This window comes from Schistocerca gregaria, chromosome 2 (assembly GCF_023897955.1).
Source record: "Schistocerca gregaria isolate iqSchGreg1 chromosome 2, iqSchGreg1.2, whole genome shotgun sequence".
Classification (NCBI taxonomy): Eukaryota; Metazoa; Arthropoda; class Insecta; order Orthoptera; family Acrididae; genus Schistocerca; species Schistocerca gregaria.
The window spans coordinates 754,640,871-754,667,059 of record NC_064921.1 but is presented as its reverse complement, the minus strand read 5'-3'; positions in this window follow the sequence as shown (position 1 = coordinate 754,667,059).

Sequence of the window (26,189 nt, the reverse complement as noted above, 5' to 3'; positions counted from 1 at the left end):
TTATGTGATCTACCCATCTAATCTTCAGCATTCTTCTGTAGCATCACATTTCGAAAGCTTCTATTCTCTTCTTGTCCAAACTATTTATCGTCCATGTTTCACTTCCATACATGGCTACACTCCATACAAATACTTTCAGAAAAGATTTCCTGACACTTAAATCTATACTCGATGTTAACAAATTTCTCTTCCTCAGAAACGCTTTTCTTGCCATTGCCAGTCTACATTTTATATCCTCTCTACTTCGACCATCATCAGTTATTTTGCTCCCCAAACAGCAAAACTCCTTTACTACTTTAAGTGTCTCATTCCCTAATCTAATTCCCTTAGCATCACCCGACTTAATTCGACTACATTCCATTATCCTCGTTTTGCTTTTGTTGATGTTCATCTTATATACTCCTCTCAATACACTGTCCATTCCATTCAACTGCTCTTCCAAGTCCTTTGCTGTCTCTGACAGAATTACAATGTCATCAGCGAACCTTAAAGTTTTTATTCTTCTCCATGGATTTTAATACCTACTCCGAATTTTTCTTTTGTTTTCTTTACTGCTTGCTCAATATACAGATTGAATAACATCGGGGAGAGGCTACAACCCTGTCTTACTCCCTTCCCAATCACTGCTTCCCTTTCATGCCACTCGACTCTTATAACTGCCATTGGTTTCTGTACAAAATGTAAATAGCCTTTCGCTCCCTGTATTTTACCCCTGTCACCTTCAGTATTTGAAAGAGAGTATTCCAGTCAACATTGTCAAAAGCTTTCTCTAAGTCTACAAATGCATATTTCTTACACTCCTGGAAATGGAAAAAAAGACATATTGACACCGGTGTGTCAGACCCACCATACTTGCTCCGGACACTGCGAGAGGGCTGTACAAGCACGGCACAGCGGACACACCAGGAACCGCGGTGTTGGCCGTCGAATGGCGCTAGCTGCACAGCATTTGTGCACCGCCGCCGTCAGTGTCAGCCAGTTTGCCGTGGCATACGGAGCTCCATCGCAGTCTTTAACACTGATAGCATGCCGCGACAGCGTGGACGTGAACCGTATGTGCAGTTGACGGACTTTGAGCGAGGGCGTATAGTGGGCATGCGGGAGGCCGGGTGGACGTACCGCCGAATTGCTCAACACGTGGGGCGTGAGGTCTCCACAGTACATCGATGTTGTCGCCAGTGGTCGGCGGAAGGTGCACGTGCCCGTCGACCTGGGACCGGACCGCAGCGACGCACGGATGCACGCCAAGACCGTAGGATCCTACGCAGTGCCGTAGGGGACCGCACCGCCACTTCCCAGCAAATTAGGGACACTGTTGCTCCTGGGGTATCGGCGAGGACCATTCGCAACCGTCTCCATGAAGCTGGGCTACGGTGCCGCACACCGTTAGGCCGTCTTCCGCTCACGCCCCAACATCGTGCAGCCTGCCTCCAGTGGTGTCGCGACAGGCGTGAATGGAGGGACGAATGGAGACGTGTCGTCTTCAGCGATGAGAGTCGCTTCTGCCTTGGTGCCAATGATGGTCGTATGCGTGTTTGGCGCCGTGCAGGTGAGCGCCACAATCAGGACTGCATACGACCGAGGCACACAGGGCCAACACCCGGCATCATGGTGTGGGGAGCGATCTCCTACACTGGCCATACACCTCTGGTGATCGTCGAGGGGACACTGAATAGTGCATGGTACATCCAAACCGTCATCGAACCCATCGTTCTACCATTCCTAGACCGGCAAGGGAACTTTCTGTTCCAACAGGACAATGCATGTCCGCATGTATCCCGTGCCACCCAACGTGCTCTAGAAGGTGTAACTCAACTACCCTGGCCAGCAAGATCTCCGGATCTGTCCCCCATTGAGCATGTTTGGGACTGGATGAAGCGTCGTCTCACGCGGTCTGCACGTCCAGCACGAACGCTGGTCCAACTGAGGCGCCAGGTGGAAATGGCATGGCAAGCCGTTCCACAGGACTACATCCAGCATCTCTATGATCGTCTCCATGGGAGAATAGCAGCCTGCATTGCTGCGAAAGGTGGATATACACTGTACTAGTGCAGACATTGTGCATGCCCTGTTGCCTGTGTCTATGTGCCTGTGGTTCTGTCAGTGTGATCATGTGATGTATCTGACCCCAGGAATGTGTCAATAAAGTTTCCCCTTCCTGGGACAATGAATTCACGGTGTTCTTATTTCAATTTCCAGGAGTGTATATTGGTTTAGTAACAGTGTGGCATTCCACACGACTAATAGGTCGGAAACCGCAACAATCTAACATTGTAGTGTGTTTTAAGTGCAGAAATTTGTAGTCTTAGGAGTGCTAAAATTGATCGCACTATCAACTATGATGCCTATTATCACAGTACATCGAAAGTGTCATTTCCATCCCAACAGTCCACTGATACGCTGTTGATTATCATATGACTGATAGACATCGCTTATTTGAGATGGAGAAAGAGTCTTGGTGAAGGAGGCAACACATTCTGGCGATGGCTAAAACCGAAACAGTGATCGCGTGCATGGCTCCAATATGAGGAATCAATCAAATTGAACACAGCGCCATCAGCTATCCCGTCGCTGTGAATGAGTTTAAATGTAGAGGTCATCAATCACCTTCAGACAGCAGTTTGGAAACGGTCCACAATGCCTCAAAACTCTTCTAGTTTCCTTCTGTTGTGACTGTCTTTTAGTTCAATCACCCAGTGTGTGGGTGTGTTGTGGGATCAGCAGCACCAACATGATTTATACCACGCGATATCTAGTTTTCTGGGGGAGTCAATGGACCAAACGTGTTAATGCTAGTTTAGAATCTGACGCAAACCCCGATGTCGTGGCGGAAAAAAAAAATGTATGGCACTGTACAAAGCGCGTTACAGCAGAAAAAGTGGTGTTTCAAACAATGAAACAGGGACCCTATCCTGCGACTGATAACCTGTGGGACAAGGTTCTCACACAGTACAGGCGATGAAACTTTACACCGGTCTGTGCAGACGACGTCGATCACAGGCCACGTGCTCCAGTGGATAAATACTTGAATATTTAATAGGATTGCCGTATATGGTCGAGACACAGACCTCCTTTGGACTACCTGTATGTAGTTTGGAGATGGGTCGCAGTGGAGTAGCAAAATCCTCGTCCCTCATCAATGCCTTGTATGATGTGTCGTCTTCCTAATTTTCCCACAAAGAAACACGACCGTAACTGCCCGTACTATCTCTTCTACTACCTTGTGTTACGGGGAAAGCTTCTCTGGTGCTCGCCTTACACACTGTACATGGTTGGTGGAGCTATGACACCATGTTCCCATTTCCACCGAGTGGTAAAACACGCCCCTGTCGCATTAACTCTGCTTGTCCTGTTTCCCCACAGGATGCAGAAGGTCTAAGATACTGCACTCTCCGACTTTCGCACATATCAGACTTAAACTGGAACGATCACGTGGACTAAGCTGCAGGAAGGGCAGGTCAGAGACTTAGGAGCAGTTACAAGATGCAGAGGGACTGTCTAAGAACAGCGCTGGAGTTCTTGGTGTATGGCAAACGTGGCAGATAGGTTCGGAAAAAAAAGAACGAAGGTGACTCGTTTCGAGATACGATAGTGGCACAAATATGATTCACCAGTGGCTGCAAACATTAAAAGACGTCTCTACTGGATACAACGCAAATATGTGGTTGAATGGATTGACTTGATTCCAAATTGCGGACAGCATTTCTCCCCGAAAGCGTAACACTACCAGCGACCCGTGTGTGCCCCTGTGCACACAAGACCGCTTTTTATGCAGGGTGACGATAACATAGGCGTTATGATCGTGTTTTTAATAGTGCGGTTTTTATACGAAATTAATGTTGTGGGCTGTAGAATCCCTCTGTAGCCAGCTTCAGATGTCTTTCTCAATAGTGTTCCTCGAAAAGAACATTGTGTTCCCTCCATGGGTTCCCAGTTGTCCTACTTGGCGAGTGTAATCCGACTGACGAAAAAAATAAAATTATTCGCCCTGCAGAGTGACTCTCATGATCAATTTAATTAATTAGCCTATTAAATTGATATCAATGACATGCTTCCTGGAATGTGAAAGAGATGGTTAGGACACCACGGAATGATTCTTGACAAGCATTTTTTTTTCGTTGTGGCGATATCTTCTAACGAAATTTCAATCTCCCACCTACACAGGGCGAGACAGGCTCTTACGATTTGTTTCAAAACTTTAGTATGATACAGCTTTGCATTGGTAAAAGGGGACTCCATGTTGTCGAATGTAAAATGTTTCCGGCCGGAGTGGCCGTGCGGTTCTAGGCGCTACAGTCTGGAGCCGAGTGACCGCTACGGTCGCAGGTTCGAATCCTGCCTCGGGCATAGATGTGTGTGATGTCCTTAGGTTACTTGGGTTTAATTAGTTCTAAGTTCTAGGCGATTGATGACCTTAGAAGTTAAGTCGCACAGTGCTCAGAGCCAATTTTTTGTAAAATGTGTTTCATCCGGCATGTGAGCCAATGGCATGAAAGATTGTATTCTCTAATGTTATTTCACGTGCATGACAGTTTGTTTACAGACAATGAAGGCAAGAGACGCTCTCAAGTGGTGCAACTTGTTAAACAAACTGCAAGAAATTGCTTAATATAGAGGTTTTTGTCTTTGGAGTTTATATTCCCGCTTTTTATGTACCCCGATGACGTTTTCGAGATTACAAAAACATTCTGTGGTGAACGGTAACTTTCGCAGCAAAACAGTCAAAGTTAAAATGTTTTACATCGCAGAACGAGAGGCCCATTGGAGGCGTTAGGGACCTGCTTAGTCTGTGTCATGTCGCCGCCACAGGTGCGCTCCCTAACCATTGGGAGCAGCTGTATCACTGTACTTTAGACGAACAATTTGCACTTGGATCAGCCATCCTTTTATCTCATATAGTTTAGTTGACTATACACGCTATTGTGCTGGTGTAGGAGCGTCGCTCCAAGATGGCAGCCAGATGGTGGAAAGCCAACTGTGGCCAGCGGCCTTAGAGGGTGGTAGAGTGGGTGCGAGACGCTCGGTGGAGCATCTGGTCGTTTCAGGAAGCCTGTGTCTCCCCATAAGTGGATGGTGCGAGGGGGCGAGGCGTGAGCGGAAGTGAGAAGGCCTTGGTTTTCGGCAGTTTGTGATTGTATACCGAGAAGAACACACATTCAACTACTACCCCCTCTCCTGTCCTGTAGGACGCCGATTTTCCCCAGTACATGTACTGCGTTATGACCGGTTCATACGAGTGCTGCTTTTTTCACGACAATTACGTAATGTAATTAGAACAGTGACGCATTTTTCCCCATCATTTGTGGTAGCGTGTATTGGCTTCGATTACCTGGGCTGCAGGATGTTTTTTCAGCAGGCATGTGTAGAGAACGCAGACGTCAAACAGCGATAGATACGTGTAATACACTTTTTAAACTCCTCTCTCTCCAACGCCAGCATCTCGTCAGTTGAACGTATTTCCCACCAAAAAGAGTAAAGACAGTATCCTACACCGCTACCTTTTTCCCACCAGCTCGTAGGTGTAGAGTAAAGTTTGAGTGTGTCTGTCGCTAGTTTCGAGTGCTACTGCGAAATTTTTTTGCCAGCAGGATAACACCAGTTGTGTAGCATTGTCAGTTTCTGAGTTGTATTGCGATTTTATGCCATCATTCAAAAAATGGTTCAAATGGCTCTGAGCACTATGGGACTTAACTTTTGAGGTCGCCAGTCACATAGAACTTAGAACTACTTAAACCTAACTAACCTAAGGACATCACACATATCCACGCCCGAGGCAGGATTCGAACCTGCGACCGTAGCGGTCGCGCAGTTCCAGACTGTAGCGCCTAGAACCGCTCGGCCACCCCTGCCGGCTATGCCATCCTTGTCTAGCAGTATACATATGGTTGTGTAACTAGACGCGATCTTTGTGATTATGTAATTAGGATCTATCTTTGAGTCAGTTTCCCGACCAAAATAAATAAAGTACATTAACCTTACCTTCCTCTCCCGCATCTGGACAGTTTCCATGTGTTGGGGTGCACTTGGGCTATCCATTGAATAGAATCATGGTCGGAGTCCTATAAGGGCACCGCCATTTTTAATTTTCCGCCAATTCTATGTGTCTCTGGTGGTGTAATTGTGTTAGGGGGGTGCAATTGGGCTTCCCACCCAGGAGGACCAGAGTTCGAGTCCCGGAAATGAAACCGCCACTTTCTGGTTTGGGGGGGGGGGGGGTTGGTGGGATGTCAGCACAACCTTAGGACAAAGAAATTCCCGCCAAAATTCGAAATTCCCGCCAAAATTTGAAATTTTCGCTAGTAGGGTAGTTGGGGTGGAGGGGGCGGGGTGTGGGGGGGAGGGGGAAGAGGAGGCTGGGATACACATGCAGCTGAGACAAATACGTTGTCAGCCGGGGGCGGGGGTGGGCGTGGACGGGGGCGCCACTATACTCTTACTAACTTTTTTATGGATGATTTCGAGGAAAGGTCTTTGAATCAGTGGTTCTTAAACGAGCTGTTGTTTTTTGTAGGTACATGGATGATACTTTCATATTGTGGCCCTTTAGAGACGATACAGTAATGGAGTTTTTAGATCGTCTTAACTTCATTCATGAGAATGTTCGATTTACTATGGAATTAGAGAAGAATGGTTTTCTCCTATTCTTGATATTTTGACTAGACGGAAGCGAGGCGGCTCTCTGGGAGATTCTGTTTATCGTAAGTCCCCTACAGTGATATGTACTTACACTCTTCAAGTTGCCATCTCCCATCCCAAACCAACAATGTGCTTCAAACCTTTGTACACAGAGCCGACACAGTGTTGTATGCACATAGTTCGTCCAAAGAGATTGCACATTTAAAGACTGTGTTTAGAGACAATGGATACTCTACCCGGCAAATGAGCAGCTAAAACCAAGAAACGGAAAGTAGATAAAGAGGAGAGCGCACCAGCAAAGTCCCTAGCTTTTCTTCCTTTCGTTGGAAATATTTTCTTTAAAATAGAAAGAATCCTTAGCAATTTTCAGACGAAAGTGATTTTCCGCCCACCGTCTAAGATTTCGGACCTGCTGGGATCAATGAAGAGCAATGTGCTATTGCGGAAGGCGGGAATTTACAAAATACCTTGCCAGTGTGGTATGGCCTGTATATGACAAACAACGCGCACAGTGAAAGAACGTTGCACAGAACACAGGCGTTGCGCTCCCCTTTTGCAACTCAGCAAGCCTGCAACTGCGGAACATTGTATCTCCAACGGACATTCAATAGAGAATGAGGAAACGTTAATTTTGGCCACAGCAACGTCTTTTGGGACTCGATTGTAAAAGAACCTGTTGAAATACGCATCGCGGAAAATCTAATGAACGCAGTCAGTGGCTACCAGCTTCATAATGAGTGGAATCCCGTCACCTCACTTGCTCCAAACGAAGACGCCAGAATGCTCCGATGGACGCAGCGAACGGCAGTGCCTAGACACTTTGATCTTCGCTGTTCCACCAGCGAGGTCGCTGTGTTCCATCTGTCACCGCGACTCTGACGCATGCGCGCAATACAGGGCGGAACGGAGAACTTCGTCAGTCTTCGACGGCTCACGTGAAGATGACTGGCAGGTGTCCAGTCGAAATACTGTGCACGGACGACGCAATACTGAAATCTTCTCGAACATTTAATTCGCTGGGAAAATTTTAAATTTCACAAAGTAGTCATTACAGCTGAAGGATTTGCTTATGGTGGAGCAGTAGCAACTTGGACATGAGGTTCTTTTATCACTTGAATTACTGGAAAATACTGTCATTGAAACAGTTTTCATATGACTATATTATTTTTGCTGTTTAATATTTGTATTCTCAAGGAGCATTCACTTCTTTATACTGTTTAGCTGAGAGCTAATGGAAGTAGGCCGTGAATAGTAAGCCAAGTTACTTCCACATCCGAGGCTATTCATATAATCTTTCTGCTCTTCCTGGCTTGGTCAGTTCGTAAGATGCGAACACTTTGCCTGCTGGCCACCGACTGACTCTTACCACAAAGGAGTCTTGCAGTTCGACCATCAAGTCGATATTTTCTATTCCCTCCGAGCATCGATAGATTAATTGCATTGATATAAATAGACACTAATAATGAATAAAACATTTACATAGCTGTTACGTCAAAGAGCATGGTTGTACAGAAATCACATGAAACATAAGTAGACAAAGAAGTTGTATGAGATAAGTTTAAATAACATCGATACTAGTGTTACAAGTAGATCAATAAATTAGTGACGTATTTTGTGCGTTTACTTTAAACATAATATGCGAAAATAGTTGTTTGCCATGACTACCGAGGAATTTCAATAAGGAATAACGGAAAGAAATAGACTGTGGGCTATAGATGAGACAAGTCATCTCTGATAGTATATCAAGAAACGGTGCGACCTCTTCGTGTCGTCCAAACAGTATCTGTGTTATGTTAAAATTCAGAGAGAAGAAAAAAGTTTAAGGTTAGCCGATAACGTTGTAATTCTGTCAGAACCGACAAAAGACTCTGAAGAACGGCATTGATAGTGTCCTGAAAAGGCAACATGAATATCAACACAAGTAAGATAAGGGTGTTGCAATGTGATAATATTAAATCGGGCGATGCTGTGCGAATTAGACTAGGAAATGAGACTAAAAGTAGAGGATGAGTCACACTTTCTTTGAGCAGCAAAGCAACTTAAGATGCTCTAAGTAGAGAAGGTATAAAATACTAACTTACAACAGCAGGAAAAGCATTTCCGAAAAACAGAAATTTGTTGGGCTATGAAATGAGAGTGGCTCGGAGAGAATGTGGTCAATGTATGGTATTACCGTTGCTTGTCTTGGCAGCCGCTGCTAAGCACCAGGGGACACATTCATGACACATTCGTGACACATTCGGAAAATGACGTATACAGTAGGCAGAGAGTGCAGTCAAGTTCGTAGACGTCATAACGATTTCATGGTTTTTGTATTATAACTTGCCTGTTATGGCAGTATGCCAATTCAGGGTAACAATGCGCTGAAGCTGTATCACAATCAAGTCACCCTCGGTACTATTGCTTTTAATTTAATGCTAGTTAATGAGTCGTCGGCGATAAAAGCCCTTGGGAGACAGGAGTGATTCTAGAAGTCGATGAAGGGGGGAGGGGGGTGGCGGGTAGGGATCGGGGGGCTAATGGGAAGGGGGATGGTTGGAATATCGCTTAACAAAAGGAGAGTTGGGGTCATTCACCGACAAATTCGTAAAATTTGGTGTTGCTTTAAGTATTTTTTGGAACTGCTTTGGAGTTCAGGGTAAAAAAAAACTTATTTTAACATGGAAGATTTTAAAAATTACATAAACCATAAAAAAGGTCAACTTACGACACATAAGTTTTCATTAATTTTGTGGACACAGAAGATGACATGTATGTAAAAACTTGAACTTGACATGAATATAAAAAAATTCTGTAGCAAAATTCACTAGATATTTCCGTCTTCTGCCCAGTTTATCATGCTCATTCGTCTCTGTACATCCATTGTATATCAATAAATAGCAAAACGCCCATTTGAAGTTAAATGATATTTATTGGTTTAGATAGTAAGCTATTTGCCGCTCTTATTCTTTTGTTAAAATGCATTTGAACTACAGTGCAACCTATGTAGCTACTTAATTATAAAAAAATGACTGAATCTGTTGAAGTAATATATTCGCTGATTTCAGAAGTCATTTTATACAGTGTAATATGATACTCCATGGCGGGGGGGGGGGGGGTTGTGGTCCCCAAGAGCCCCCCCCCCCCCCTTGCCACCGCCCCTGTTAGCAGATCCTAACACAAGTGGTAGAAATGTGGCCTGCCAGCACAGTAGCTCAGTGTGTTCGGTAGTGGGCTGGCCGCCTCTGAAACAAATAAGGTAGGTGAAGTTCTCATCGATAAGAATTTCAGAGCTGTCATGTAACATCCGCTCAGAACTGCAGAAAAATTAACGCTGAAGAAACAGCCAGGAAAAATGTAAAAAAAAGAAATAGGCGTTTTGGTTATGGACACCAATTTACAGAGGTGTATGAAGTGTATTCGCATTTGGCTACATGCTTTTTTCTTTTCATTTTCGCCTTTTAGTCAGATTCTGCAACCAGAAATGAAATTTGTATTCGTGCATGTCACATATTTTTGGCTATTTTTCCCGAATAAAGCGCGATTTCCGTCGGTGTGTTTAGGCACTCATCCCCTGGCGCTTAGCTTAAATTGCTTCTTCCTTAACACATGGTTATAATAAAAATGCAAGTACAGGGGTCCAATGCGGGCTGTACCCATCACATGGCAGTGAAGCTTGGTAGTTTGATAATGCGTTAGTAGATAGATAGACAGATAGATATCCAGCGATCACAGGCCCTGCAGATCACGCGCTGCTTCCACAAACTGCCTCCATTCCTTCCTGTTTTGTGCCCGGTCCCACCAGGTGTCTTCAATTCCCAGGGCTGCTAGATACTTCGCAGGTCGTCCATCCAGCGCTGCCTTGGTCGTCGAATGGGGCGTCTGGTGTTTGGTTTCCCCTCTAGTGCAATCTTCGTCTGTCTTCCATCTGGCAAATGGGCTACCTCGCCAATCCATTGTATTCTTTTGCTCTTTATCGTCTGTAGGATAGTTGGTTGTCGCATCAGAAGGTAGATTTCCTCGTTTTTCCTCCTCCTCCATTCAAAAAATGGTTCAAATGGCTCTGAGCACTATGGGACTTAACATCTGAGGTCATCAGTCCCCTAGAACGTAGAACTACTTAAACCTAACTAACCTACGGACATCACACACATCTATGCCCGAGGCAGGATTCGAACCTGCGACCGTAGCGGCCGCGCGGTTCCAGACTGAAGCGCCTAGAACCGCTCGGCCACACTGGCCGGCCCCTCCTCCATTCTCCGTTATCTAAAAATGGCCCCCATATCTTCCTCATTACTCTTCTTTCAAATATTAATAGTGTTTTCCTTTTCTCGCTTAGTCATGCTCCATGTTTCTTAACCGTACAATACTGCTGGGCATATCACAGCGTTGCAGATTTTCATCTTAGTGTTCACTGAGATCGATTTAGAGCCGAGCGTCTCTCTGAGGGAATGCATGCATTTCATTCCCACTGCTATTTTTTCCTTGACGTCCATTTTTATGTTGTTGTCGGTGGTAAACCACTTACCATCTACCTCAAGAAATTCTTCCTCCTCTTGTCTTCTTCCTAATTGCATGAAATCTGTTTTGTCTCGATTCACTTTGAGCCCTACCTTCTGTGCATAGTAGTCCATTTTCTGGTACATTCCTTCAGCTCGTGCATTCACTTAGTAGTATTCACTTAGTAGTATTAAGTCATCTGCATATGCAAGCAATTGAAGTTACCGTCCACCTCTACTCCAGCCCACTGCTGTTGCCTACACTCTTTTATTACTTTCTCTAAGATGACATTGAACAGAACACATCAGAGAGCATCTCCTTGTCTGAGGCCTGTCTCAATCTCCAATGTCTCTTTTGCGGCTCCTCGGAAACCTACTGCTGCCTTTGACCCTTCCCTACAAGCTTGTACCATTCTCATTAGATTCTCAGGGATTCTGAAGTCACACATTGCATTGTATAGGCTATTCCTGTGGATGCTGTCATATGCACGTTGAAAATCGACGAACAGGCTGTAGATATCTTTATCACATCCCCAGTTTTTTTTTCAAACAATTGTCTTAGTGTGAAAATGTGATCTATTGTCGATCGATTTGGTCGAAAGCCAGTTCGGTACTCCTGTATGTTCTCTAAGCATGGTTTGCAATTTTCTGCGGACAATTATGGGCAGCACCTTATACGTTACATTCAACAAGGTGATTCCTCTGTAGTTACCGCATTCCATTTTGCTTCCCCTCTTGTATATTGGGCAAAATACACTCCTGGAAATGGAAAAAAGAACACTTTGACACCGGTGTGTCCGACCCACCATACTTGCTCCGGACACTGCGAGAGGGCTGTACAAGCAATGATCACACGCACGGCACAGCGGACACACCAGGAACCGCGGTGTTGGCCGTCGAATGGCGCTAGCTGCGCAGCATTTGTGCACCGCCGCCGTCAATGTCAGCCAGTTTGCCGTGGCATACGGAGCTCCATCGCAGTCTTTAACACTGGTAGCATGCCGCGACAGCGTGGACGTGAACCGTATGTGCAGTTAACGGACTTTGAGCGAGGGCGTATAGTGGGCATGCGGGAGGCCGGGTGGACGTACTGCCGAATTGCTCAACATGTGGGGCGTGAGGTCTCCACAGTACATCGATGTTGTCGCCAGTGGTCGGCGGAAGGTGCACGTGCCCGTCGACCTGGGACCGGACCGCAGCGACGCACGGATGCACGCCAAGACCGTAGGATCCTACGCAGTGCCGTAGGGGACCGAACCGCCACTTCCCAGCAAATTAGGGACACTGTTACTCCTGGGGTATCGGCGAGGACCATTCGCAACCGTCTCCATGAAGCTGGGCTACGGTCCCGCACACCGTTAGGCCGTCTTAAGCTCACGCCCCAACATCGTGCAGCCCGCCTCCAGTGGTGTCGCGACAGGCGTGAATGGAGGGACGAATGGAGACGTGTCGTCTTCAGCGATGAGAGTCGCTTCTGCCTTGGTGCCAATGATGGTCAGGACTGCATACGACCGAGGCACACAGGGCCAACACCCGGCATCATGGTGTGGGGAGCGATCTCCTACACTGGCCGTACACCTCTGGTGATCGTCGAGGGGACACTGAATAGTGCACGGTACATCCAAACCGTCATCGAACCCATCGTTCTACCATTCCTAGACCGGCAAGGGAACTTGCTGTTCCAACAGGACAATGCACGTCCGCATGTATCCCGTGCCACCCAACGTGCTCTAGAAGGTGTAACTCAACTACCCTGGCCAGCAAGATCTCCGGATCTGTCCCCCATTGAGCATGTTTGGGACTGGATGAAGCGTCATCTCACGTAGTCTGCACGTCCAGCACGAACGCTGGTCCAACTGAGGCGTCAGGTGGAAATGGCATGGCAAGCCGTTTCACAGGACTACATCCAGCATCTCTATGATCGTCTCCATGGGAGAATAGCAGCCTGCATTGCTGCGAAAGGTGGATATACACTGTACTAGTGCCGACATTGTGCATGCTCTGTTGCCTGTGTATATGTGCCTGTGGTTCTGTCAGTGTGATCAGTTGATGTATCTGACCCCAGGAATGTGTCAATAAAGTTTCCCCTTCCTGGGACAATGAATTCACGGTGTTCTTATTTCAATTTCCTGGAGTGTATATCCAATTTCCGTTCTTCTGGCAGTGTCTCCTTCTCCCATGTCAACTGGATCAGTTTATATATCTCTAAGTGTAAGCTCCCACCTCTCTCCTTGATTAGTTCTGATGTTATTGTGTCCTCCCCTGGGGCTTTGTTGTTTCTGAGTCGTTTGATTGCGATCTTCACGTCTTCTTCACTAACTTCCCATTCTTCTTCGTCTTTTCTTTCCTCCGTAGTGTTTGGAGGTAATATCTCATCTGGATCTGGGCGATTCAACAGTTCTGAGAAGTATTCTTTCCGTCTTTCTTCACTTCTTTCCTTGTCATTTATCAAGTTGGCGTTCTTATCTCTAATGAAAAATGTCGGGCTCTGAAATTCACATTTCCGATTTCGTATGTACTGTAAGGAATGCCTTGAGTTCTTGTTTTGGCTCTTGCCTCAACTTGGTCTAGCAAACTGGTTAGATATATTCTCTTCTCTGCTCTTGGGATTCGCTTTGCCTCCCTTCTGATGTTGATAAAATGTTCCCTTTTCTGCTCATTCTCCTTGTCAGCTAGCCACTTCTCCCTTATCTTCCTTCTCTTCTCTGTACCCTCTGGCATGTCTCGTTGAACCATTTCCTCTTCTTCATTATCTACTTTCTTCCCAATATATCCTCCGCTACACTTAGTACCGTGGACTTTATTTATTTCCACCTTTCCTCCACGTTCTCTCTTGTTTCCAGCGTCTCTAGGACCTCGAAACGGTTTTTGATTTCTATAGCATATTGTTCTTTAATGGCACTTTCTCGTAGTTTCTCAACATTCAAAGCAGGTTCTAGTGTCTCCTTCTTCTTATGCATGTAGGTGAACAAGAGCTTAAGCCTGCACACAATGAGAAAGTGGTATGACGCACAGTCGGCTACTCTATACGACCTGACGTCCATGACTCTATGGCTATAGCCTTTGGTCCATCAAGATGTGATCTATCTGGTTGGTGGTTCTTCCATCCGGTGAGCACCATGTTCCTTTATGTATTCTCTTGTGTTCGAAGTAAGTCGAACTTACTCTCAGGTCCTTTGAGATAGATAAGTTGATCATCCTCTAACCATTCTCATTGGTTTCATCACTCAAACTGTGCCTTCCTATAGTTGGTATGTAGAATTTTTCTTTTCCTAGTTTTCCATTAAAATCGCCCAGCACTATCCTGCACTTTGTAGTTGGTGTGCTCTCAATTGTTTGTTCTAGTTGGTCATAGAACGCTTCCTTTTTCTCATCTGTTTTATCCTCAGTTGTGGCATGAACATTGATGAATGTAATGTCTGACACTTAGTTTCCAGATACTATGTAGGATATTCTTTTGTTAACAGCTCTAAATTCCTTCACCGAATTTTCTGCTTTGTCGTGTATTACAAAACCGGTGCCGAATTTGTGTTTATCTACAAATCCGCCGTAGGATAGTGTGTATCCATCCTCGTTGTGAGGTCATTCTTCTAGCCATCTTGTCTCTTGTACCGCCACCAGGTCCAGTTTATATCGGTTAATTTCTGAGACCATAGTCTGGATGGTTCCTGGTCTATACAGACTCTGAACATTCCAAGATCCAAAATCAAAATTTCTAAATCGTATACCATTTTTCCTTTGTAGTTTTCGTATTCCACTGTATCCATCCACGGCCAAGGCAAGTTTGTGTTTCATAACAGTTTTTTGCAGGGTTCGGTTGTTAGCCAAATGCCCAATGCGTTAATGCGGAACTGATTTACGCGGGGAACAAAATTAGTTCAATTTTGGCCACCAGGTGCAAATTGATGGTGTACGCTGTTTGTACGACGGTATGACATCCACACTGTCATTTGAAAAGCCAGAACGGTCCTTTGACAAGCCATAACGGTTAATAATAAAATCAACATTATGCTTTCCTCACTTGTTTGACCTTTTCTGTCCATATCTAATTCCTAATCCATTAAATATGGAAACACTTCTATACGTTTCTTGCATGCACATCGTCAGATTTGCACCAGGTGGCCTAATTGGAACAATTTTTCTCCAGTGTAAATCGGTTCTGCATTAACGCATTAACATATCTACTAAGTTCCGCTATCATACGATAATTCCAGTCCACACTGGATCTCTGTGAGCTGCTACACTTCAATTATAACTTCCCGTTATATTTGGCTGTTTATTTTTGAATACATTGACATTTCCGAGGGACGAGGGAGTGCTTAGGCACAAACCGAAGAGGTCAGTTTAAATTAATGCGAGTGAAACCAGTAGAAATGACATTTACATTCTTCCTTGTGAAAAATATCTGTTTCCGAATATACTGCTATTTCCGAGTGTCCACTCTCACACGGGAGAAGCTGGTGTCTGCGTCACGCTCGCAACTGCTGTACACGTACAAGTCATTCTGACGTCACTCCCAGTCAAGCCAGGCGTGTCAGAAAGGTGTCCCAAGCACCAGGACGAAGTGCGTTGGTTTGAAAAACTATGACACTGTGTACTCGCGTACCGGCTAAGAGCTCACTAGCGGACCCATCTGGAAACGTGTGGCCATGCTTCTGCCAAATCTCGCAGACGGGAAACCTCAAAAATAATGACTGTCTGTAATCGATACCGGTACTGAATTATTTTAACTTTCATGTTCCGATCTTGTTCGCGAAGTAAAGGTATAATATAAATGCAAATGAAAAGCTGGTATTTAATAGGCAACCTCCTTGCTGCCATTCATTATATCCATTCAATATCTCTGTGAGTCTTATGTTTTATGGATTCCACGTACGTACACAGTATTCTAGAATCGGATGCGCGATTGTTTTGTAAGCAATCTCCTTTGCAGAGTGTCAATATTTTCCAGTATCCTACTAATGCTATTACCTGCGTAGTCAGCTATTGACCATATGTTGTTGTTCCATTTATACATCCACATATTGTCACATACATATTGTAACATACATCTGTATCAGCTGAATGATTATAACTGTGATCCATTGATATTATAATCATAGGATACTGTTTTCGGCGTTTCATGTAGTTCACAATTTTACGTTTCTAAACAGTTAAAGCAAGGTAGAATTCGTTTGCACCACTCTGAAATGTTATCAAGATATTTGTGTAACTTTTTCAGATCGCACTTCGTCACAGAATAATGTACCACTTGCAAAAGCCTGAGAATATTATTAATAATGTACCGCGTAATTAATCTACATACATAAAAATGTAAATGTTTGTGATTTCAAAATATTGAATCTTTGTAAGTTCTTCAACGATTCCTTTGAAATTTTGACACAACGTTAAATTCGAATACGTGCGTGTTTTTTATGTAACACTTTTTTAATATACGTAATATTTAAAGGGAAAACATTAATACCAAAAATCTTCGAAAGTTCTTGACCGATGTACTTCAAATTTTTACGTAACACTCTAATGAACATTCGGACGGACGGACGATATGCGTGTTTTAAGGGTCTGTAGCATTTATTACATTCAACTTAGAGTTATAAACAACACATAAAATGAAAGAGCAACCCAAACAGTTTTATTTTTATATCTGTTAGCGAAGGGAAGACTATGGAACGACCAAGAGTGACTGAAAAATATGTTGAACGAGTGAGTCTTTCACGTATAGCACCAAGGAATCAGTTCGGAAGGCTAGTCGTGAATTAGCAGTTCCAGAGACTTCTCTTTGGAGACTTTCAAGGAGATGCAAACAACTACATACTTATTGCTTACAACAAGTTTTAAAACCTACAGACTCCGGTTTACACGCCAATTTTGCAAACGAAATGTTGCTGTATGACGAATAAGATCTTCCGGGTAGCGTCGTCTTCAGTGACGAATCGACGTTTCACCTACGTGGAAATGTGAACACACATTACGTGCGCATCAGGGGTCAGCAAATCCCAACTAGATGGTACATTCACAAGAGAGACCCCTAAATTGAATGTTTTTTGTGTCATATCCCGGCGGAAAGTTTACCCGCGTTTCTTTTTCGGTGAAACAACTGTAAGTGGTGTTTTTTTTATCTTGATGCGCTAAACTATGGGTTTGCTGAACCACAGAACTTCGTCTGTCAGCAAGACGATGCACCGTCTCACTGATGTAACTCAGCAAGTGGTTGGTTAAACGACGTTGCGCCCGACCGATGGATTGGTGCAAGGGGCCGGATGTCAAGAGCTTGTTTTTCATTACCTCCGCGTTCACACACTCTCTGACGCTATGCGATTTTTACCTTTGGGTGTTTATAGAGAATCACGTGTAAGGCCTCCCCTACCGACTGAACTACCCGACTTTAGAAACAGAGTTGTCACAACAATTACTTCAAACACGCTGATCAAAGTTCGGGAAGAACTCGCCTATCGATTCGATGTGTGACGAATTGTGCTGACATTGAACACTCGTTGGAAAAACTGTTTGAGTTGCTCTTTAATTTGATGTATTATTTGTACTTGTAAGTTGAATGTAACAAATGCAATAAAGTATATTCATTTTGAAACACCCTGTATATACGATAGCAAAACGTTGTTAGCAAACAGAAAAGTTGTATTTAGGCTTATCGGCTTATGAGCAGAATATTACTAAAGAATCTGAATATGCAGTAACAATAAACAAGGTTCAAGGTCAGAGAGAGAGAGAGAGGCGGAGGAGGTGGAGATGGGCCGAGAGGTGGGAGGAAATGGACATATAAAGCGCAAAGCCGGAGAGGGACAGAGGGAGTCAATTAAAGGAGATGATGGAGGGAGAGCGGGGAGGAGAAGATGGACATAGAAAGGAGATGGGAAGGCGACGAACAGAAAGAGAGGGAGAAAGAGGTGACAGGAGGAGATGGAGGAAAAGGAGAGAGAAGAAGGTAGACAGAGAAAGGAGGAGGAAGAACAGAAAGAGAGGGGGAGAGAGAGGAAGGAGAACATGGAGGGAAAGCAGCCTGAACCTTAGCAGTGCATGACCAGAAACAGCTCGAATTCAACATAAAGAGTAAGGGTCCCAATATAATACCCTGGAGCATTCCTAAATTTACTTGTACGTCCGTCGACGACTCTCCATCCTAGACAACAGGGTGCGTCTTCCCTACCAAGAGATACCGCATCCAGTCGCAAACTTTTTTGATACCCCATATGATCGTAAGTACTTTAATAAGCGTTGGCGTGTTACTGAGGCGACAGATTTTCGCAAGTCAAGGGATCCTGCGTACATCTGCCTGACTTGATCCATAGCTTTCAGGGCGTCACGTGAGAAAAGCAGGAGCGGTATTTAATGTGGTCCATGTTTCCAGTGTTCATGCTGGTTGGCATGGGGGTGGTCGTTCTGTTAATGTTAAACTATTACGCCAGACGCCGGGCGCGGTGGTCAAGCGGTTCTAGGCGCTCAGTCCGGAACCGCGCGACTGCTACGGTCTCAGGTTCGAATCCTGCCTCGGGCATGGATGTGTGTGATGTCCTTAGGTTAGTTAGGTTTAAGTAGTTCTAAGTTCTAGGGGACTGATGACCACAGATGTTAAGTCCCATAGTGCTCAGAGCCATTTGAACCATTTTTTTTTATTACGTCAGATGGTGAGCCCAAAATACGTCTATAACGATGAACGTCAAACATATTAGTTGGGTGTTGTGTGGATCACTACTGCTGCTCTTCATGTAAGTAGGTGTGACTTGTGCTTTATTCCAACAACTGGGCGCAGTTTTTTGAATGTCGGATCAACAGGATATCGTGGCTAAAAGAGGGAAATACACTTAAGAAAGACAAGGCTCACTCGTAGAAAGATCCGTACTCAAAGACTGGAGAGCTACCCAAGTCACACCAGTGACCAAGAAAGGAAATATGGATAATCTGCTGAATTACATATCTGTATCATCAATGTCTATCTGCAGTAGGATTTCGGAACATATACTGTGCTAGACCATTATAATCACCTTGAAGGAATTGATTTATCGCCAAATAACCAGCGCGTATTCAGAAAATATCACTCTTGTGAAACACAACTAGCTCTTTATTATCATGAAGTAACGTGTGCTATAGAAAAGGGACGCTAAGTTGATTCCATCTTTTTTTTATTTCGAGAAGGCTTTGACACCGATCCTCATAAGCGAACCGTTATTAAATTGCGTGGCTATGGAGTATCGTCTCAGTGGCGTGACTAGATTCGTGATTTCTTGTCAGAAAGGTCACCTCAGTTTGTAGTAAATGACGGAAACTCATCGATTAAAACAAAAGTAATATGCGACGTTCCCCAAGGAAGTGTGACAGGCCCTCTGCTGTTCCTCGTCTACTAAAACGACATAGGAGACAATCTGAGCAGTCCTCTTAGATTGTTTGCAGGTGACGCTGTCGTTTACCATCTAGTGAAGTCATCAGAAGATCAAAACGAATTGCAAAATGATTCAGACAATATATTCGTATGGTGCAAAAAGTGACAATTGATTTGGAATCGTGAGAAGTTACCCGAACAAGCGCTAAAAAGAATACGCCAAATGTCAGTTACACGATAAATCGCACAAATGTAAAGGCTGTAAACTCAACTAAACACTTAGGGATTACAATTACTTAAATTGGTGTCATATATAATCTGTATATGAAACAAGCAGTAAAGGAAACAAAAGAAAAATTCTGAGAAAGAAATAAAAACTTTGAGGTTCGCTGATGACATTGTAATTCTGTCAGAGACAGCAAAGGACTTGGAAGAGCAGTTGAACGGAATGGACAGTGTCTTGAAAGGAGGATATAAGATGAACATCAACAAAAGCAAAACGAGGATAATGGAATGCAGTCAAATTAAATCGGGTGATTCTGAGGGAATTAGATTAGGAAATGAGACATTTAAAGTAGTAAAGGAGTTTTGCTATTTAGAGCGTAAAATAACTGATGATGCTCGAAGTAGAGAGGATATAAAATGTAGACTGGCAATGGCAAGGAAATCGTTTCTGAAGAAGAGAAATTTGTTAACATCGAGTATAGAATTAAGTGTCAGGAAGTCATTTCTGAAAGTATTTGTAGGGAGTGTAGCCTTGTATGGAAGTGAAACATGGACGATAACTAGTTTGGACAAGAAGAGAATAGAAGCTTTCGAAATGTGGTGCTACAGAAGAATACTGGAGATTAGATGGGTAGATCACGTAACTAATTGAATAGAACTGGGGAGAAGAGGAGTTTGTGGCACAACTTGACAAAAAGAAGGAACCGGTTGGTAGGACATGTTCTGAGGCATCAAGGGATTACCAATTTAGTATTGGAGGGCAGCGTGGAGGGTAAAAATCGTAGAGGGAGACCAAGAGATGAATACACTAAGCAGATTCTGAAGGGTGTGGGTTGCAGTAAGTACTGGGAGATGAAGAAGCTTGCACGGGATAGAGTAGCATGGAGAGATGCATCATACCAGTCTCAGGACTGAAGACCACAACAACAACAGATAATGTTAGGCGAAAGCAAACCAAAGACTAAGATTTATTGGCAGACCACTTAGAAAAATGTAATAGGTCTACTAAAGAGACTGCCAACGATACACTTGGTCGCCAACTTCTGGAGTATGGCTGTGCGGTGTGCGATCCGTATAAGATAGAAGTGACGGAGGACATCGAAAAAGTTCAAAGAAAGGGCAGCTCGTTTAGTATTTTCGCGAAATGAAGGAGATGATATACGATTTGGGGTGGCAGTCATTAAAACTGAGGCGTTTTTCACTGCGGCAGGATCTTCTCACGCGATTTCAGCCACAAAATTTCTCCTCAGAGGATGAAAGTATATTGTTGGCGGCCACCTACATAGGGAGAAATGATCATCATAGTTACATAAGAGAAATCAAAGCTCCCACTGACTTAGTGTTCGTTCGTCCCGCACGCTGTTCGAAAGTGGAACCGTAGACAAACAGCTTGAACGTGGTTCGATGTACCCTCTACCAGGCACTTACTTGTGAATTGCAGAGTAATCATGGAGATCGATATGTAAATCAACTCAATCACAAATTCTGTACACTTTCTGTTAGGGATTCTCGATAGGACCCTGGGGTTTTGTTCAATTTTAGCGTTTTCGGTTGTTTCTCAATGCCACAACACAGATCTGTATTGTTTAAGTTTGCAGTGAAGCAAGAATTAAAATGCGACCGTACTCTTCGATGCACAGCATTGTGTAATTCACCGTAGAAATTTTCAGTTGGCAATGATTACGCTTTTCGCCTGTCTCAAGGTAAGACAGAATACTAGAACTGTTTTTCCATAACTGCATTCAGTACAAGCAACATCACCGTCAGAAAACAGTCTGGCGACTGTGGCGATACAGCATACTAGTAACCAACGATTCGGCGTAGAAAGAATGTCCCTTTGACAGCGCGGTCGTTAGAGACGGAGCACAAGCTCGGACTCCGAAAGAATGGGGAAGGGAAGTAACCCTGACCTTATCAAAGGCACCCCCCATAGCTAACTTGGAGCGATTTTCGAAAAACACGGAGAAACCTAAATCTGGATACTCGGACTGGGATCTGAACAGTCGTCCTCCTGAATGAGCTAACCACTGCAACACTTCGCTCGGTGATAAGCGTAGAAAAGGCGGCCAGAAGTTACAGCCGTCGTCGGCGTCCGAGCGTGGAAACAGCCGCCGGCCACTGAGATAGTCACAGTTCCGTTGCGCGTCGGCTCGCTTTGAAAAGTATTGAGACTGAGATTTCGTGCGGGAGTAAATAAAAACCGTTCAGACGATAAACCCCAGGGGTTTGTTCTCGGTACAACCTCAGCACTCTCAATATTCCGGAGACGGGGCTACGACATGGCTCTGCTTACACGGAGCGTGAAATGTGAACGCGTAACTGCTCTAAGGCGGAGAGTGAAACCGGCAAATAGACCACAAAATGCAAGCTGGCGTTAAACGCCACTCACAGCCAGGCTGTAATCATCAACAGGGAGAGAACATCAGCAGACTTGCAACCAGTCCGTAACGCGAGTGGTCCCATTCCGTTGTCAAGGACATGACTGTGGCACTGAAACACTGCGTTAAAGAGATACGATTTCGCTGAACTGTCTTACGTACAGGCTGGCAGTGGAAGCTGGCAGTTGTCAGGCAAAGCAACACTGATTGGATGCTTGAGTAAAATGTGGACAATGTCCATATTTGCAGTTTTTCAGTTCTGCATTGCTTCTTGTCACCGAGGAACAGATCTGACAGGGGAAAAAGGCAGACCACATTTTGGAGCGTATATTTCGCCGCCATCTGTTAGTAGATTTGTGTACTTCTAAGGACTACAGGGAATCTAGAATGGAATGAACAGTCTAATGACTGCAGCTTATGGATTGAAAATAAAGTGAAAAATGAAATGAAATGAATGTATGGCATTGCTGGCCGGGAGGCCCCATTCGGGTTCGGCCGCCAAGTGCAAGTCTTATTTCAGTCGACGCCACAATGGGCGAATTGTGTGCCGATGATGAGGATGAAATAATGTTGAGGTCAACACAGCACCCAATCCACGAGTGGAGAAAATCTCCAACCCGGCCGGGAATCGAACCCGGGCCCACTGTATGGAAGGCAAGCACGTTACCACTCAGCTAAGCAGGCGGACAAAATAAGAATCAGCAGAAATTGATAACCACAGAGTTGACGAATTTAAATAGGTTTACTATCTTTGAAGCAAGAGGATGTAAAAAGCAGACTAACACTGGGAAACAGGCCAGTCTTCGCCAAAAGAAGTCTACTCGTATGAAAACATAGATCTTATTTTGAGAAAGAAAGTTCTGTGAATGTACAGCAATGATGTTTGTGAATCGTGGACTGCAGGAAAATCAGAAAATAAGATAATCGAAGCGTTTGAGATATGGTGCTATAGAAAGATGTTGATAATTTAGTGCAGTGGAAAGATAAGGAATGAAGAGGTCCTATACAGAACCGGCGAAGGAAGGAAGAAGTGGAAAATAGTGACAAGGAGAATGGACAGGCTGATGTGTTAAGACAACAGGGAATAACTTCTGTGGTAATAGAAGGAACTGTACAGGCTGAAAACGCTACAGCAAGACACAAGTAAGACTACATCTAACAAATATTTGGAAATGCAGGGTGCAACTGCTACTTTAAGATGAAGCGTTTTGAAGCGTTTGGCACGAGAGTGGAATTCGTGGTGCGGCACATCAAACGAGTCAGGCGACTGATGACTAAAAAAATGAGATGTCTATATTCAGTAACATAATGGGCTACTTTGTGATAACGGGGAGAGAAATGAAAAGTGAGGGAATAGATTTCTGAGAGGTGTTACCGTGCTGCTGAAATTAATTCACACGCAACGATAGTGAATATCATTTCTCCTTGCACAAGCAAACCTAGACGTCTTTGCCTACTTGCACGAGAGATTCGTGTTATCTACTTTGGATGACAATGGTTTTCCTACTGACCGTGACGTGGCTTGTACACTATATCAGTATTTGATAGGAGAATTCGTGAGTCTTTAAAATAAGACGACACTAAAATATGACTTCATTAATTTTGTCTGAAGTGGTCCGTATTGCGTTGCCTGTGTTATCACTTAGTGCACACGTGAATGGATTTGAGCGTTGCAAATGGTTGAGGGAGGGTTTATGAAGGCAAGCCCTAAGCTAGCTGAGTGTCAGCCATGAGTGTAATTTTGTGAGTATAGAGTCTCACTACGAAGCAGAAACGTTATAGTGTATGTGTAGTAATTACTTATCGAACATTATTCCCGAAGCGTTTCTTGATCGGCGAATCAAGCACAGGAACACAGGATCAGAGGTCAATCATCATAGACTGCGTATTTTGCCCGTACGTATTATTAAGTGACATAATCTTCTAGACTTCGTTGCGCCGGTTGAACCATTTCAGTGTGGAAATTCCAACTGCTGCAATTATTTACGTATTAAAAGTGATGAGTGATCTTACATTTAGGATTTGCTAGTGGGTACGCAAAAGGGCCAACACCTAAGAAGGCTGGTATTTTGAAAATCTGCACTTTAAGTCAAGATATAAAGTAATGGTGGCACTTAGGATTTATTTTGAGATATTTTTGTGTTGTTCATCCCGTGTAGTGTGGGGATATCAGTTTTTTGCAGTCACTCGGTCACAATCGACGTTTGGTCATTGTAACGCATTTACATTTCGTAAAACCCAAATTTTAGCCCCCGAGTTATCATTTACCCACGACGAACTTTCAGTAACTAATTGTAAAGAAAGAAAGGAATTTAAAAAGGAAAATAGAAGTTATAGTTCTGACATTTAGCAAGAAGCGTAAGCGTGCTCAAGCCGGTAATACGATCTAGACAACTGAACTGAGAATAGTTAAAACCAAAGACGATCATTTTCAGAGACTAGCGCCTTATAGTTTAAGACATTGAAGCAATTTCATAAGAGGTTGGCATTGATACATTACTATAAATTAAATACCAGAGCTGGCCAGCATATTTCTGAAAGATTTACTAAAGGAATGAACTTTTAATCTAAGGCGTGCTCTAGTGCTGGGAGGTAGAATTATCAATTCAATCAATTACTCAATTACTTATTGGCCACACAGTTGCTCGTACAGTGTTTCTAAAAATCGGTGTCCTTCTGGGAGGTTGTATAGAATACTACTGTACCTCTCCACGAGTGCTTAACAATTTTATTGTATTTATGTTTTTTTTCTCGATTTTCTCGTGTAGAAGGACGGTATGTTGTCTGAACGTTGTAGCAGGGCTAGCTACGTCGACACTCTGCCACAGTACAGATTCACCATGAAACTCAGGCAGCCACCGAGACGGACTAAGAGCGGCTCACCAACTGCCTTTTCGACAACGGGACGCTGGTAGCTCTCAGTTTTGCCCTTCAAATTCTTTCGCTAAGTGGCTGTCCTACCTCGTGTCTCGTTACACCTCACACCCTCTACCAGGCACTTTATTGTGAATAGCGCAGTAATCACGTAGACGTAGAAGGGGACAGTTTAGTGAGGTGACTACCTGGTCTGCCAATGTACAATTATTGTGTTTAATTGTCCGATTTAATTTTGGTATGCAAGGAACAAGCTATCGTTATTAATTTTTTTTTACATCTACATCATAATCAGCAAGCCACCTAACGGTGTGTGCCGGATGCTATTTCTAGTACCACTAACTGATCCACCTTACCCTATTCCACTCGCAAATGCCGTGTGGGAACAACGATTGCCGGCAAACCTCTGTATCACCTCTAATTTATAGAGCTTACCCGTCGTGACCATTTCGCGGATGTGAGAGGAAGCAATATCTTGTCCGACTGTTCCCGAAAACTGTTCTATCGAAATTTCTGTATTAAATCTCTCCGTTATGCATAACGTCTCTGTTGTAATGCCTTCCTCTGGAGTTTATTGAGCCTGTAAGACTCTCGCGCCCACTAAACAATCTCGTGACGCCGTACGCCGCTCTTCGTTGGATCTTACCTCTCTCTTCTATCAGTCATACTTGGTAAGGAACGCATATTTACGAACAGTTCTCAATGACCGGTCGAACAAGCGCCTTGTAAGCCAGTTCCTTTGTGGATGAGCCACATTTCTTTACGATTATTCCTATGAGTCTCAGTCTGGAATAAATTTTTCCTATTATTTGTTTTATGTGGTCATGCCACTTAAGGTCGCTCTGGATATTTACTCCTAGATATTTTACTATGGATACTGTTTCCAGCAATTTGTCATCTATAGTTTAGTTATACAGTGGCGGATTTATTTTCCTGCACATGCCCAATATGTTACAATTATTTACGTTCAGGATCAACTTCCAGAGCCGGTATCAGTCATCAGTCTTCTCCAGGTCATTCTGTAGATCCATACTGACGTTGCTACTTTCTCATAGACAACCACACCATCTACTAACAGTCTTATAGAGCCTTCTACTAGATAATTTATATGCATTATAAACAGTAAGGCTGAATCACACTTCCTCGAGGTAATCCGGAAATTACCTTTGTATCTGTCGATTTTGTTCCGTTAAGGGCGACACGTTGCGTTGTATCTGCAAGGAAGTCTTGAATCAAGTCACAAATCTGGTCTGATACTCGACG